General features: G+C 28.5%; 1 non-coding gene across 1 annotated transcript; it reads right to left on the bottom strand.

Annotated features, from left to right (window-relative positions):
* Positions 1 to 12,435: 12,435 nt before the first annotated feature.
* On the bottom strand, positions 12,436 to 12,507 carry TRNAQ-UUG. The gene has a single exon. It is a non-coding gene; the product is annotated as a tRNA-Gln (tRNA).
* Between the last annotated feature and the right edge of the window lie 1,488 nt (positions 12,508 to 13,995).

Below are 13,995 nucleotides of genomic sequence, written 5' to 3'. Positions count from 1 at the left end.
AACAAAAACAAGTACAACCATTTAACTAACTAGGCTAATAACACTTTATATTTTAAATTTAACACCAAATTAGATAAACGGGAGACAATTTAACAATATAAGTTTAACCTTTTAACTAACTAATATATATATATATATATAATTATAATGATGCTTAATTTTTTAAAATGTCCGAATTTCCCGAGAGTTGTGGTTAATATGGATATATATGTGAGTGTAAATGGATACTTGATCCGGATTATGTGTTGACCCAACCATAAACTTAAAACGGTTAAAAATAAAATTAAAAATATTATATGTATGTTTTGAATTTGCAACCTAACAAAACAAGTACAACTCTTAACCAACTAGGCTAATAAGACTTTATATTTTAAATTCAACACCAAATTAGATGAACGCGGAACATTTTTACAATATAAGTTCAACCTTTTGACTAACTAATCTATATATATATAATGATGCTTAATTTTTAAAGTGTCCGGATTACCGGGTCGAGAGTTGTGGTCAATTTGGATATATATATATATATGTGTGAGAGTAAATAGATACTTGGGTCGGATAGTGAGTTTACCTGCCCATAAACTTAAAACGGTTAAAAATAAAATAAAAATGTTATATGTATATTTCGAACTTGCAACCTAATAAAACAAAGTACAACTCTTTAACCAAAAAGGCTTATAATACTTTATATATTAAATTAATACCAAAATAGATTAGCGCGAACATTTTAACAATATAAGTTCAACGTTTTGACAAACTAATATATATATATATATATACATATATATATATATATAATGATGCTTAATTTTTAAAGTGTCCAGATTGCCGAGTCGAGAGTTATGGTTAACTTGGATATATATGTGAGAGTAAATGGGTACTTGGGTCGGATAAACGTAGGATATTTTAACAATATAAGTTCATATTTTTAACTAACTAATCTATATATATATATATAATGATGCTTAATTTTTAAAGTATCCGTATTTTAGGATCAGAAGTTTTTGCTAATTTGGATATATATGTGAGAGTAAATGGATATTTCAGTCGGATTATGGGTTGACCCGCTTATAAACTTAAAATTGTTAAAAATAAAATTAAAAAATTTAAATGTATGTTTCGAACTTGCTACATAACAAAACAAGTACAACCCTTTAACCAACTAGGCTAATAACACTTTATATTTTAATTTCAAAACAAAATTAGATGAACGCAGGACATTATAACAATATAAGTTCAACTTTTTAACTAATTAATCTATATATAAATATATAATGATGCTTAATTTTTAAAGTGTCTGGATTTCCCGAGAGTTTTTGGTTAATTGGATATATATGTGAGAGTGAATGGATACTTGGGTTGGATTGTTGGTTGACCCGTCCATAAACTTAAAACGGTTAAAAATAAACTTAAAAATGATATATGTATGTTTCGAATTTGTAACCTAACAAAACAAGTACAATCCTTTAACAAATTAGGCTAATAACACTCTATATTATAAATTCAACATCAAATTAGATGAACGCGAGACATTTTAACAATATAAGTTCAATTTTTTGACTAACTAATCTTTATATATAATGATGCATAATTTTTTAAATATCTGGATTGCTAGGTCGAGAGCTCTAGTTAATTTAGATATATGTGTGAGAGTAAATTGATATTTCAGTCGGATTGTGGGTTGCTCCGCTCATAAACTTAACACAGTTAAAAATAAAATTAAAAATTATATACGTATGTTTTGACTTTGCAACCTAGCAAAATAAGTACAACCCTTTAACCTAGTGTGATTGGGATGTGGTTTGTCGAGGGATAATAGGCCGATATCAATTGAAAGTGGTTAAAAAGATATGAATCAATTATTTGATTAACCAAAGTGTGAGGTCACGATGTTAAATATTAAAAAATATGAATCAAATATTTGATTGACCAAAGTGAAAGTGTAAGGTCATGAGATAAGAGGTTCATTCGGAAAAAAATATGTGATGAGATATTTGAGAAGATAAGTTGTTTTACCGAAGTGAATAAAATGTGGAATGAGAGCGTTCTATTTTCATTATAATATATTATTCGTGATTTATTAAGAATTTTAAATATTAAATACATATTATTATTTTTTATTATTATTATTTTATTTACATTTTTATCCTTGTGCATCGCACGAGGATCTTCCTAGTAATAAGTAATATTAGACCCAATAGATAATTTATATAATTATTCAAAATCTAACTTATAAAATATATATATATACACAAAATTATAAAATTATTTCAACAATCATAAGTGATTTAGTAGTTAAAGTGTTAACATTTCATACTGGTGACTAGGGTTCGAATGAGTAATGCAAACATTGGTGATAAAACCTAAGGGTTCGTCCATGGAGGGTGATTTAGGGCTTATGATCATGCCCAAAAATGTTTAAGAATGCACCATAGAATTTGGTTATTAAATAATCAAAATCATTATAGATATAAAAACTTAAATCAATTCGTTAGTTGATTTTTTTAATATTTTTATTTTTTCAAATAAGTAATATTAGACCCCAATAGATAATATATATAATTATTCTAAATCTAACTTACAATATATATATATATACACACAAAATATAAAATTATTTCAACAATTATAAGTGGTCTACCGATTAAAATGTTAACATTTCATACTAAAGAACATGGTTTGAATCCCTCCAAAAGAATTAATTATTATATGTGGGTGCGCGAATATTGGTAGATGAAGCGGAAGCGAGAATGTTGATTTTAGTAACGCAAACATTGGTGAGAAAATAAAATGGTTCGTCCATTGAGGGAATGTCGGCTTGAGTAACACAAACCTTGGTGATAAAAATCTAAGGGTTTTATGCCTAAAGGTGTAATCGAATGTTTAAAAATGCACCATCGAATTGGGTTATTAAATAATCAAAATCATTATAAATATAAAAAATATAAAAACTTAAATGAATTAGTTAGATGATTTTTTTAATATTTTAAAATTTTCAAATAAGTATATAATAATAAGTAATATTAGACCCAGTAGAACTTTATATTTGATTGATAGCCAAAATTCAATATTTTAAGATTTGTTTTATCGAAACTACTTTTATTTCCACCTAATGAATGTTTTAAATTTATATGATTTTGGGTAGGTTTAAAAAAATAACAAAATAATTTTAAATAAAAGGAGTGGTTAAAGGTATGTTTTGTCATATTTTTTAATAATTAGATAAAAAAAATATATTGAATTAAATTATAAAGTCACATTTTGAACGTAATTTTTTTTCTTAGAATTTTATATCATTACTCGTGCAAATGCACGGGCTACATGCTAGTTGCAATAATAGTCAAAGTATATATCAAAATACAAAATATTATTTTGCAATTATAGTTTGTTCATTTTCTCTATTAAGGACAACACAATTAAATAGTTTTTAGTCTAGTAATTGGAATCAGCTAGTTCAGGTAGGAGGTGGAGCTTGAGGTGAATAAAAGAGTTTGTTATTCTTAGTGTCTAGAACTAGAAATCGATAATCTACCCACATGGAACTAGAAATTGGTAAACTCATTGGGAACCAAAAACGAGGAGAGAGAAATTGATAGAGTGATAAATGAGAAAGAAAAAAGAGTGTTTTTTTTAAAAAAAAATAAAAAAAAATAGGATAAACCCGCTGGATTAACCGGGCTGACAGATTTCCGGTTCAACCGACGGGTTAACCAGGTTTAACTAGGTTGATTGTATTTTTAATTTTTTCATTAACCCAACCCGGTTTGACGATCGGTTCACCGAGTTATCAGTTCGACCGACGAGCCGAGTATCAAAACTATGGTTAGTTGTGCAATATTAATATCATGATTTGTTTATTTTCTATCGTTTTTCTTATTTAGTGAAAATAGTAATATATTAACTAAATTATTTTTTAAGGTTCAATTTGAATCGTTCTTATTAACTCTAATTCGAAGTTGAAATTATAGCATATGAGCTTCGATCACAAATTTATCACAATTTTGAGCACTTGAAAATTTTCCCCAAATGCACGGAACTTTCATTTTCTTATTTTGAAGCATAAATAAACTAGAGAATGAAATATTTTGCTATAATTTATAATATGAGCATTATTCATCAAATAATTTGGACAAATACCTCAAAAGCAATCGTCGTTGTCGGTGCCTATAACTAAAGTGGTATGTAAATGGGCTGGAGAAAAGGTATGGTTTCTGTGAGGTAAAAACACATTTTTCTTTTTAAATATAAATATTTTTTATTTAAAAACATAGACATAATAAATTAATTTAAAATATCACGTCAAAATAAGAAAATAACTCTAAATAGACGAAAATAACAAACTAGATAAATAATATTTTAATTATACTTTAGAATATGATAATTAGTCATCACATAATGGATATAATTGGTTAGAATTATCCTAATTTAAATCCTAATTCAATTTGTGAGAAATTAAAATCTTAATGGGCGGAAGCATACCTTAATTTGATAATTTGATGAATCATGAAATGGATGGAATAATTCTTTAATCTTCTCTTTCTTTAGACTTTCCTTATACGAAATGGTTTTTCCATTTGATGAGTACGTCAATAGATTTCTCTCTATGTTGATGGGGACGCAAAGGAGAATTGTCGTACTTCAAATGGGGACCATTAGCATTATATATAACCAACATTAAGTTAGTTGTTATAGTTATGTAATTTCTAATTTAGCCCTTTCATAAAATTAGAAATCCCACTTAGGTATCCTCACATTATATTCATGACAAATACACCCATAAGCTATAAACTAAATCACATTAGATCACATTATTTTGGCTTATATTAAATATGACATTTGCACAATTATTTATTATACTAGTGACCCTAAAAATTCCAACAATTTCCCACTAGGTCACGTACGTACAAAAAAAAATGTAGCAACCATAATGCGCCTGAAGTTTTATGTCATCTCAATCATATGTTGTATTAAACAATTTTATCAATTAATTATATCAATATAGGATCAAAGAGCTCATCGTTGTATTTAAGCACAACTAGACCCAACAATGATCACATAAATCAATACAATTAATTGACAAATCATATCATGAATGCGAGGAATGAAAATTCCCTGCAAGGTGATCTTTTCATGTCAATTTTCAACTGGTCCTACTTGACTTTAGTGAGATCATACTTTAAACATAATTATACAAAGTGTAATGAACTGAATAATACTTAATTTTTTATCAGAATAAAACTTTATAAATATCTATAAAATAACTAAACTGAAAGACAACCAAACTACAAACTCTCAATGAAGTTAGAGATCGTCGATCTCTATGACACTCATACGAGCAATATTCTCATGAAAGACATTAGGCGATGAACTCATTGTCAATGAGTTTATAACCACAGAGTTTGTACATAAATATTTTATAGAAATCTATCTACTTTGTATCATTTCTTTCATAACAAGAAACTTGATATTAATATATTACGACTTGTTTCGTAAGGTGTGTTTTGGGCTCAAGAATCAAGTTCTTGATCTATAAGACCGATGGAAATTCTACAATCAAAGGGCAGCGGAAGGTTTTCAATAGAGAATTTGGGGGTGAGGGGATAGAAGAACCAAGGGTGCGAAGAGAAATACTGTTGGTCTATACCAAATAGTCCATAATAATAATAATAGACGAATAGGGGCGAAGTCACATCTTCATCATTCTATTCATGGGTCATTGGGGAAGAAAGATCAGCCTTATATAGGTGATGTCTTGCCCCAAAATATTCGGTTACAACAATAACTAGAAAATAACAGAATTCGGTTTGTAAAGTAGAAAAGGAAAGCAAAACAAAATAATAAAACAACAAAACAGAAATCTGGCCCATGTGCACCATAGGACCGAGACCGGGTGTCGAGAAAGGTTGCTGGAATTTATTCTAGGACCGAGACTTGATTTTAGACCCTAACATTATCTCCCCCTTCGAAATTCGTCGCCCTCGACGAAAAAGACCCTGGTCTGCCGAGTCTGCCGAGCCTCTAATGCGCATGCTCAATATTTCAAAAATTCTGTCAGACTTCACCAAGTCCCGCAAGTGTCGGAGTCTAGGACCGCATTTCTTAGAAGGTTTCGGTCTTCATGCTCCACAACCAGTCCTTCCTTCGGCCCAACCGCCCGGCGCAACAAAAGGGCCATTTTTCTTCCGGACATACTCTAGAATGTCTTCAAACAATCAAACCCAGTCCTTTATCCAGACCAGCAACACATGTGCAACAACATAGCCATGTCTTCTGACTACCTTCCTAGCTGGTGTTCGGTTGTTGGGTTGCTGGGTGAGCCCTTTGATTATTTTTTGGAAATTTTCAGGAGCGTCTTCCAAAACAAGTGAAACAGTTTGCCATTCGTTCTTGCTGATTATTTGTACCGTGGCAGCAACATTATGATTTTCAAAGGCCTTTTCTAGCTGGCTGTCATGTATTATGTTGACCCGCGACCGAGGGGCACCTTGCTGGACCGAGAAAGTGTGCAAGATAAAGACACGTTCGTCCCTTCTCTCAAGCACCAAAGGTGGGTCATAAAAATCTAATTCTTGGACGGGTTCTTGAACGCGTTCTTGGACTTCTTGATGATCAGCCGGGGCCATGAACAATCTGGATTTGCACCTATGATTGGGATCCCAATTATCATTGCAGGTATAGCGTCGGTCTTCCTTTGGATCGGTCGTCTGGTTTGTGCTCGGCCAGACCGTGTTAGCAATGCATGGTTTGGGCAGCAGCGACGGCTTGGCGCTGTACAAGGGCCTGCGACCGAATCGCAGCAAGAGATCTTTCTTAAATTTATGCCACGTCAATGCTTCCATATGGTTGCGATTCCGCAAATATGATTCATTCCACATTCTTGCCTCTTTTGAGAAGTGAGTGCGGACAATGTCCAGCTTTGTGGCATCATTCGTCTTGCTCTCCCTAAATATTTGCTCGGAAAATAAGATCCAGCCCTCCAAATCAGTCCCATCAAATTCAGTAATATCAATATTTGTGAGCCGGGTTGGAGGAAAGTACCAAGAAGCAATATTATAGGGTCGGATGCGGGGATTTTGGCCATTATTAAACGCACATTTTTCAATGGCTGCCAAGCTTTTTCCAGCAGCATACATTCTGTCCATATTTTGCTAAAAGGCATTGTGCAAGGCAGCTTGTTCGGTCATATGTTGTTGCTACAGGGCAGTATTCATGGATGCATATTGTTGGGTCAGCCCTTCGAGTAGGGTTCTAAGATCATCCATCTTTGCTGCTATCTGGTTTCTTTCATTTGAGAATCGTCTTGCTCTGATACCAAGAATGTTACGACTTGTTTCGTAAGGTGTGTTTTGGGCTCAAGAATCAAGTTCTTGATCTATAAGACCGGTGGAAATTCTACAATCAAAGGGTAACGGAAGGTTTTCAATAGAGAATTTGGGGGTGAGGGGATAGAAGAACCAAGGGTGCGAAGAGAAATACTGTTGGTCTATACCAAACAGTCCATAATAATAATAATAGACGAATAGGGGCGAAGTCACATCTTCATCATTCTATTCATGGGTCCTTGGGGAAGAAAGATCAGCCTTATAAAGGTGATGTCTTGCCCTAAAATATTCGGTTACAACAATAACTAGAAAATAACAGAATTCGGTTTGTAAAGTAGAAAAGGAAAGCAAAACAAAATAATAAAACAACAAAACAGAAATCTGGCCCATGTGCACCATAGGACCGAGACCGGGTTTCGAGAAAGGTTGCTGGAATTTATTCTAGGACCGAGACTTGATTTTAGACCCTAACACAATATTACTTAATTTGATGCCTAGTAACATGTCACAAATTCCGCTACAATAGTGGATGATGCCTTAAGTGTTTATTTGACACTTCTTCAAGAAACGACAAAACAAGTTACCGAAAATATAACCCAAAGTAGATTTCATAATGTTTTGGCATCCCATAAGATTGAAGTCAGAATACTCAATGATCTCAAGACTTTCCGACTTTATATATGTGAGCATTTAATTCTTAATTCTTTTCAAATTTCTCGTAAGTATTGGCTACTTAATGTCAAGAAAAATTTGTGACAAACAAAATGTCACCCATATATAAAACCATAAATAGACGTTTACTCCCACTGAACTTGTGATACACAAATAATCAATTAAATTCACCTCAAAACCAAAAAAGAGAATTGTTATTTTGTGAAATTTGTGGTATCACTAACGAGACACTTCTTTAAGTCTATAGATGAATTTCTTTAATTTGCAAACCATATTAATTTGGTCTCTCGACACAAAGTATTCTCATTGCACCAAATTGTTTTTCAATGTCTCTATTGAAAAACCCCTTAACATCTGCTATGGTGAAGCTCAAAATATGTAACGGGTACCATAAATTGTTCTTAAAGAGTAATTCAATTAAATTGGTTTGTCATAAAGACACTTGATTTTGAGGTTGTTGAGTTTGTACTTAATGAGTTTGATCATATTGTCTTGTTACTCTTGATTTTTGAACATTATCCTCAATATCAATAAAATCCTTATAAATGTCAAAAACACTTGAGATATAAATCACATTTTTCACAATAGGAATTATTGATCTAAATCATTTTTAAAGACACAATCATTTCTCCCCTCAAACTCAATATCCTCAAAAAAAGATTGTAGTCTCGTCTAAAAAAAACTATCTTTAACTTGACATAATAAAAAATTATAGCCCTTAATCACTTAGAATATTTAATAAAATAGTTGCTCACATTTATAAACTTAAGTAACAATTAAATTCAAATAATGATTTATCCCATCTCAAAATACTTAATGCAACATTAATATCAAGTCTTTGGACAGTAATTTTAATTGATAATAGTATTTTGGTGTAATGATTAAACATTAATAATTAATAATAAGACATTCAAATAATCAATCTATGTTTGGATGGATTAATTATTCACATGAATAAGACTTTATAATTATTACATATTTATAATCAAAAGTATTAATGCAATTCTGTCAATTAATTACCAGTCTTTGGCCAAATAATATAATCACATGAATTACACAATACTACCATTCAAATTTGTCTTGAATTAATTTCAACAAACATTGTCACTTTTGGTGATTATTTGTATCAATCAATACAATCCAAATAATGAACAATAATATCATTATTTTAAATTTAAATGTCATATTATTATATATAACCCAAATCAATAATATATAATTTTCCAAAAAACATATAATTTAAAAAATAAAATTATACTGTAAGCCAAATCTTAATTAATTTTTAAATTTGTAATGTCTCATATTAATCCTATTAAATAATAAATCTTTAAGATTTATTTGATCAAATTTCAAATATTTTTTTTTGTCCGAAATCTAATTATTAATCTATTAATAATCATTAACCTTAATCTTTTAATCCTAAAATAAAGGATATAATTAAAATTTTATTATATATTGATTTATATATATATATATAATTAACCTTAAACATTATTCCTTAATTCTCTTTTGATTTATAATATATATTATATATTATTTAATCCATTAACAACAAATATCAACCGTCAATTTAAAACGGTCAATTTAACACACATAATTTTTCCTTTAAAAAGAAAACTAAACGAGAATCTAAGTATCCATAAATTTAATAAAGGAAAACAGCTCACTTAGACGTATGTACTTGTACAACTAGCTCACTTAGACGTATATATTAATAAAAGATCATTTAAACATATATATATACTATCAAAAATTGACTCATTTAGCCTCTTTTAATAACCATGGTTAATTTTTATTTTTAAATTTATATATTTATTAATTAAATATTAATATATTTTCTCTCTCCTTCTTTTTCATTAATTAAATTAGGTAGTTTATTTTATTCTTAAATTTTTTATTATTTCAATATTAATTTCTCTTTTATATTTCATCTTTTTTTTTATTAGTTTTTATTTCTTATATATCTTAAATTCTCATTTTTTTTAAAAAATTTAAGAACTTATTTATAAATTTTATGTTTTACTGTAATATTTTTTTAAAGGGTTTTTTCTTATTTAATTTAATATAATAAAAATGAAAAAAGGTTTTTTCTTATTTAATTTAATATAAATAAAAATAAAATTAATAATTTTTTATTTAATTTTTATTCAAGACTTATATTAGTAGTAAAAGAATTATTTTGTCTAATATTTGATTATTACTCTTTTAGTGTTTGATGAATGAGTTTTTATTATTATTCAATTCTTAATTCTTAATTAATTTAATTTTGTGTTGAAGGATTTTTATTGCTGAAAAAATTTTCATTATTATATTCAATTATTGGGATCAAACACTTTTAAAATAATTAATAATTAATGTGAATATAAAAAAAATATATAAAAAAAAAAGGAAATATAGAGTTAAAAAAATAGAGGGTTCATTTATTAGTAATAAATGAAATAATAAATGAAAAGGAAGGAGAGAGAAAATATATTAATATTTAATTAATAAATATATAAATTTAAAAATAAAAGTTAACCATGGTTACTAAAAGAGGCTAAATGAGCCAATTTTTGATAGGACGTACGTTTAAATGGTCTTTTATTAGTACATACGTTTAAGTGAGTTAGTTGTACAAGTACATAAGTGAGTTTTTTTCCTTTAATAAACATAATTAAATAATATCATAAATCTTTATATATATATATATATATATATATATATATATATATATATATATATATATATATATATATATATATATTATCAAAAAAACAATATATTAATATATTCCAAGAGAGAGAAAATTCAAATATTCATTTTTAGGAATTTTATCATCTTAATTATTGTAAAATTCAAATATCCCTTAATCTATTAATCTATATATATATATATCCGATTTTCAAATATATATATATATATATATATATATATATATTCTCATCATAATTTATTGAAATTATCAAAAATCAATATATATTCATAATATTATGTTTGAAATTATCAAAACCAATATATATAATCCCGAAAAAAATGAAATTATCTATAAATTAATATATATATATATATATATATATATATGATTAATGAGAATCTAAATATTGAGGAGGAATCTTATGATAACATCATACAATATTTATTAATATATAACCGTTCCTCTTTAAAGAAACTTAAAAAAATCTAAATATCCATAGATCTATGAACGTTCCTCTTTAAAAAAAAACTTTTAAAAAAAATCTAAATATCCATATATCTAGGAACTTAAAGAAAGAATCTAAATATTCATAAATCGATAAATTTCCTAATAACATGCTTTTATTTTTATTATGAATTGCATTCATATATATCTACACGGATAGAATTTTCTCACATAATTAATATAATTTTCTCATATGTACCTTAATTTGATAATTTGATGAATCATGAAATGGATGGAATAATTCTTTAATCTTCTCTTTTTTAGACTTTCCTTATATGGAATGGTTCTTCCATTTCTCTCTCTATGTTGATGGGGACGCAAAAGAGAATTGTCCGTACTTCAAATGAGCATCATTAAGTTACATATAACCAACATTAAGTTACTTATTATAGTTAGGTAGTTTCTAATTTATCCCCTTCATAAAATTAGAAATCCCACTTAGGTATCCTCACTTTATATTCATGACAAATACACCCATAAGCTATAAACTTAATCACATTAGATCACATTATTTTGACTTATATTAAATATGACATTTTCACAATTATTTATTATACTAGTGACCCTAAAAATTCCAAATTTATTATACTAGTGACCCTAAAAATTCCAACACAATTGCCTCTGAAATAAAGAAATCATCGTCGTTGTTCTCTGTATAACTTGAGTGGTTGTTCGCTATATAACTTGAGTGGTAGGTGTATATGGAGTTGTATGTGTATCTGGTAGAAACTCTTTTTCTTTTTTAATATAAATATTATTTGATTTAAAAACATTAAAAATTAATTATAAAAATTACGTTGAAATAAGAGAAGAGCTTCAAATGAACGAAATGTCAATCTTCTTGAAACGAGTTCTAGCAACATCCACAAACTTGATAATGAAAATTTCCATTTCATAATAAGATCATTATTCATCACATATTTGGCACAATTACATTATAATGAAGAAACACTTGCCTCATAATTCATCACATGATTGACACAATTGCAAATAATTGCGTCGAAATGAAGAAAACGTCCTCGAATATGGTCACAATCGTGTAAAAACTCTTTTTAAAGTAAATTTCCATTTTTGAATATGATGATTATTATTCAGATATTTGGGACAATTACATTGAAATGAAGAAACAATTATCTCATTATCCATCACATGATTGTCAAATTGCATTGAAATGAATAAATAATTGCCTCAAAATGAAGAAATTGTCGTCGAATATGGTCGCAATAAAAAGAGTAAAAAAACGTTTGGTAAAATTCAAAAATAAGGTCCTACCGGGAGTCGAACCCAGGTCGCTGGATTCAAAGTCCAGAGTGCTAACCACTACACCATAGAACCTTTTATAATTTGTAATTTCTTGTTATTTTTGTCAATGTGTTTTATTTTATTATCTTACTTATCTCAACTATTTTTTATTGTTGACAATTTTTTCAAAGTTATTTGAAGCTTGAAAAGTATGACTTTAATGAATCGGTTAAGTGAAAGTTTTTGATGAAAGATAATATGGACTCTTTGATGTCGAATCAGACTTGGGAGCTCATTGTGCTACCAATTGGAAAGAAAGAACTTCACAACAAATGGATCTTCAATATTTAAAAAGAACATGATAAAATCTTGAGATACAAAGAAAGGTTGATGTAAAATGATTTCAACAGAAAGAATGTATTGACTATAATGATATATTCTCTCTAGTGGTCAAATTGATGATAATCAAAACTATTTTCAGTTTAGTTGTGAGAGAAGGACCTTCATCTTCAACAAATGGATGTCAAAACTGATTTTCTTCACGGTGATTTGGATGAAGAGATTTGCATGCGACAACCACACGACTTTGATATCAAAGGAAAAGATGAGTTTGTGTGTAAGCTTTAGAAGAATTTGTATGGCTTGAAATAGGCTTCAAGGTATTGGTACAAAAAGCTCTATACCTTCATGAAAAGTAACAATGTTTTGAGGTGTGAAGCTGATCATTATTGCTATATCAAGATATTTAATAAATCATACAATATTCTGCTCATCTGCGTTGATGACATGTTGATTGTTGGAGTTAGCTGTATGAAATTAACAAGAAAGAAAGAGTTGTCTGATAAGTTTGAAATTAAGAACTTAGGTGCTGCAAAACAAATCCTTGGGATGAGGATTTTCATATATAATAGAGTTTTTAAGATTTCACAAGAAGAATATGTAAATAAATAGTAGATTCAACTTGTACGATGCAAAACCGGTTACTACCCCCAATAGCTAATCACTTTAGACTATCCAAATATCAGTCGCCTTTAATAGAGGATAAGAAAAATTACATGGTCATCGTTCTATATGCCTCTACTATTGGTTGTATTATATATACAATGATTTGCACACGACTAGACATTTCTCATTTGACAAGAGAGATTTGTTAATGAATCCAAATCTCTAATTCTCATTCTCTCTTGATCCTTTAATTTCTTCACTTTAACCCAATTCACCATGACCAAAGGAGAATTCGAAATATCTCAAATAAAATTTTCATATAATTTTTTCCATCTCCACTGCCAACTATTGAGAATAAAAAATAAAAACATCATAAAAATGGATATTGAGATCATTGCATTCTTGATGAGGACCAAATTACACCCTTTCATTGTGCATCTCAACAAATAGATTGATAAGGACCAAATTACACCCTTTCATTGTGCATCTCAACAAAGAGATTGATAGTACAATCTAGTTCATGATTATTATATTATAGACTATACAAATATTTGTATTTATACTAAATACAAATTAATTAAACTAATTTATAATATGAATAGTATATTATTCCTGATCTATTTATTTAATCTATAT

The sequence above is a fragment of the Impatiens glandulifera genome, chromosome 5 (assembly GCF_907164915.1).
Source record: "Impatiens glandulifera chromosome 5, dImpGla2.1, whole genome shotgun sequence".
NCBI lineage: Eukaryota > Viridiplantae > Streptophyta > Magnoliopsida > Ericales > Balsaminaceae > Impatiens > Impatiens glandulifera.
This window is presented reverse-complemented; position numbering and strand designations above follow the sequence as displayed.